The sequence below is a fragment of the Nicotiana attenuata genome, unplaced genomic scaffold (assembly GCF_001879085.1).
Source record: "Nicotiana attenuata strain UT unplaced genomic scaffold, NIATTr2, whole genome shotgun sequence".
Lineage (NCBI taxonomy): Eukaryota > Viridiplantae > Streptophyta > Magnoliopsida > Solanales > Solanaceae > Nicotiana > Nicotiana attenuata.
Genome location: NW_017671664.1, coordinates 238,509 through 243,227, shown reverse-complemented (window position 1 = coordinate 243,227; position 4,719 = coordinate 238,509).

The following is a 4,719-nucleotide window of genomic DNA, read 5'->3' as shown; positions in this document are numbered from 1 at the left end:
GCTGATCAGAAGATGAGGAAGCGCGTGTTCTCGCCATCTGCGAAAGAACAGAGTAGAAATTCAATTAGCGTTGGGAAACCAAACCGCACGATAAGGAAGAACAAATGTGAAATCTTTCCTAACTCAGTAGCCTCTGGGGGATAAATACAGACGTCTCCGTACCGATCCCTGGGACTCTACTAAGCTTGTCCGTGAGTTGTGAGACCTATGTAACCTAGAGCTCTGATACCAACCTTTCACGACCCGGATTTCCCACCCTCGGAAGTCGTGATGACGCCTACTAATGGGAGCTAGGCAAGCCAAATTTAATTACTTTTTTCGCTAATAACATAATCCCTTTTTAACAATTATGGGCAATAATATAAAAGCAACAAAATTAAGTAATAAGCGGAAGTCTTAAATTATAGAAAACTGAATAGAAATGCGGAAAATTCAACCTAAGGCTCTACCCAAGACTGGTGTCACAATACTCACGAACTACTAAGAATACTAAATACAATCGTCTGAAAGAGAACATAAACTGTTTGTCTTGAATACAATGAGATAACAGACTAAAATAAAGGATAGAGGAGACGCCGGGCCTGCAGACGCCTGCAGGGCTACCTCGATGTCTCGCTGGACTGAAGGCATGCTCCCACACTATTGTTGTTGCTGTCCGAAACCTGGATCTGTGCAAAATAGCACAGAGTGTAGCATCAGCACAACCGACCCCATGTGCTAGTAAGTGCCTAGCCTAACCCCGGCGAAGTAGTGACGAGGCTAGACCAGACTACCACATAAACCTGTGCTCGGGATCGAAATACAGGGACAAGTAATCAATATGGGAGGGGGAGCATGCTATGGGGAAATAACAATTTCAAGTAAAAGTCGTCCAGTAACAAAGGAAATAACACAACTCAGACATTAATAAAGAAACAGAAAGCAACAAGTGCACGGCATCACCCTTCGTGCTTTTACTCTCATCCTCACCAAGCAATAACATGTGCACGGCATCACCCTCCGTGCTTTTACTCTCATCCTCAGCAAGCAATGATATAATAAAGTGTGCACGGCATCACCCTTCGTGTTTTTACTCTCTTTTCTCACATATAATCAATAGAATCGGCACGAAATGGTACATCGTGCGGCACGGCATCACCCTTCGTGCTTTACTCTCGTTCCTCACAATAAGCAAACAATGCACGGCATCACCCTTCGTGCTTTACACTCTTTCCTCACAATAAACAAACAATGCACGACATCACCCTTCGTGCTTTATACTCTTTCCTCACAATAAAAAAACAATGCACGGCATCACCGTTCGTTCTTTAACACTCTTCCTTACCAAAACAACAATCACAAACAAGGGGCAAGGGAATAAACAAATAATAAAAGAGATCTCGGCAAGGGAACACAATTAAACAGTTAAATCCCGGCAAGGGTACAACATCAATAATCTCAACGTCCCGACAAGGGAAAATAATCAATAAACAACAATGTCCTTGCAAGGGAACAATTTAAGTACTCTTTCTCTTCCTTTCACTTTTATTTCATATCTCAGTTTACCACTTGAGCCAATGCTCCAAAGGGTTCGACCATTTCAAATACGTTCACATTTGAATGATAACTTGAGCCAATGTTCCTCATTATTCATAGGTCACAATCTCCCTTCACAAGTTTTTCACAACAAAAAGGAATCATTACCAAGGCAAGAGAAATACCACGAAATCAAGATATTCGCAAATTAAAAACTCACGGTCATGCTAGACACGAACGTATAGATACTCGTCACCATGCCTATACGTCGTACTCAACAAGGAGCAATTAGCAAACAAGACTCAACTCCTAGTACCTCAAGCTAGGGTTAGACCAAACACTTACCTCAATGCCTTGAATACAACTCAAGCCTCAATTATAGCTTTACCCCGTGATTGCACCTCCAATTCGCTCGTATCTAATCACAAATTACTTAATTACATTAATACATGTTAAATGAATCAAGCCCAATGCATAAAAATGAGTTTCCCAAGTTTCACCCAAAAAGGTCAAAAATGCCCCCGGGTCCACGTGGTTAAAACCTGAGGTTCAAACAAAACCCGATTACCCATTCCCCCACGAACCCAAATATGTAATTTGTTTTGAAATCGGACCTCAAATTGAGGTCCAAATCAGCAATTTTTTGAAAAACCTAGGTTCTACCCAAAACACCCAATTTCCCCATGAAAATCTTTGATTTGAAGTTGAAATCATGTTAGGAGATGTTGAGGAGTGAAGAAAATGAGTTAGAAATCATTTACCAATCGTTTTGCAGAGGAAAATTTGTTTGGAAAATCGCCTCTTATGTTTTTGGGGTTTTGAAAAGTGTAAAGTAACTGAAATTCCCGTTTATTTATACCCCTCTAAAACTTTCTGTGCGGACCGCGCATAATAGACCGCGGCCGCACAGGCCTCCCTGAAGACCTGCAGATCATAGCCCCGTGCGGACCGCACAAGGCCGACCACGGCCGTGCAGCATCCACCGCGGACCGCTCAAAGGCGACTGCGGCTGCGCTGGCCCCTCCGTGGCTGTACGCGATTTCTCGCGGACCGCGCAAGAGGGTTCAGAGGCCTGCAATATTTCCTGAACCTGCAACATCAGATCTTTTAAGTCTAAGGCATCCCAGAACCTACTCGAAACTCACCCGAGCCCTCGAAACTCCAACCCAAGTGTGTACACTACCTCAAAAACATCCTACGAACATATTCTTGTGATCAAATTACCAATATAACATCATGAACATCGAATTAAGCCTCGAGATCAATGAGATTTCTCAAAATTCCTATTAAACATCAATTTCCCATTTAGGGTCCGGATCCCGTCAAACGACGTTCGTTTTTAACCAAACTTTACAGAAACATCTTAAATCACATATAAGACCTGTACCGGGCGCCGGAACCAAAATACGGGCCCGATACCAACACGTTCTAATCAATTTTCATTTCAATTTTTCCTTAATAATTTCAGAAAAATAATTTTACTCAAAAATTCATTTCTCGGGCTTGGGACCTCGGAATTCGATTCCGGGCATACGCCCAAGTCCCATGTTTTCCTACGGACCCTCTGAGACCGTCAAATCACTGGTTCGGGTCCGTTTACCCAAAATGTTGACCGAAGTCAAATTTACTCATTTTAATATCAAAATTTAGCATATTTCATAGAATTTCATTTTTAAGCTTTCCGACTACGCGCCCGGACTGTGCACGCAATACGAGGCAACTATAAATGAGGTTTTCAAGGCCTCGGAAGCACAGAATGGGTAAGAAAATAGGTGATGACCCTTTGGGTCGTCACAATTACTCTGAAAAATTCCATCTCCACCATTCTTAATATCAAAGTTAGTGACAGCTTTGGGAAATACATGGGCTTTCCAATCTTGAGTAACAAACCCAAACCAACGGATTACAATTTCATCCTTGACAATCTCAATAAAAGACTAACTAGTTGGAAAACCCAATTCCTATCACTAGTAGGGAGAGCTACTCTTGTTCAAACCACCCTCAATGCCCTCCCAAACCACATTATGCAGTACACAATGCTGCCCAAAAAAACTCACCGTCAAATTGATAAAATTCAACGTGACTTCTTGTGGGGTAGAAACCAAATATCCAGGAAAATCCACTACATTAAATGGGACATTGTCTCATTGCCCAAGCATGCTGGGGGTCTAGGCATAAGAAATCCTCGGATAAAAACAAAGCTGCTATTACAAGCCTCACTTGGCAATTCTTTAGTCATCTTACTGCTATTTGGGCTGCAGTTCTCAATTCCAAATATGTTGGTCGATTCTCAGACACATCTCACTCCTTCATGTGGAAAAACATCCTCACAAGATGGACCATTTGCAAAGATGCTATTGCCTGGCATACTGGAGATGGTTCCCACGTGGACTTTTGGCATGCAAACTGGCTGCCTTGTACAAAAAGCCTACATAGTATGATCTAAGGTCCTCTATCATACAAGGACTCACTCTCAAGATTGAACATTTTCTCTAACTATTCATAGGACCTGTCACAACTCTCCTTTGAGCTCCCATCCCATATTTTAACTGAAATTCACTCCCTCCAACCTGCAAACGTCTAGAATCACACTGATACTCCGATATGGGCACCCACCATAGATGGTATCTTTAGCACAAAATCAGTATACCCTCTTATAACCTCTAATGGCACTCCAACTGAAAGCAAAAACTTTGCTTGGCTTTGGAAACTGGAAACATGGAATAAGCACAAATAATTCCTATGGCAATGCTACCATGATCGATTACCTACAAAGACATTTCTAAGTCACATTGGGATTGCCACTTCCTTGTACTGCCCAGTTTGCCCCACCACTGAGGAAACTAAGCAACACGTTTTTCTCTTTTGCGAAATAGCAAAAAATTTATGGGAAGCTCTAGGTGTTAGCATACAATCAGTTGACACCCAATCTGCCCACTGGCTGGACAGCCTCTACAAGCAAAAACCTCAACTCACATGCCATTCCTTAACATGGGACTGTCTTTTCTCTTTTACTCTCTGGCTTCTTTGGCTAAATAGGAATAGAAACACATTTCATAATCTTTGCAACTCAGTTGATAGCAACTAGGTTATCTCAAGAGCCATGGAATATCTGCATTCTGGGAACATCAATTGCAACAAACTAGATAGACCTTTACAAGTAACTACCAAATGGGACCCCCCCCCCACCCCACCCCCCACCAC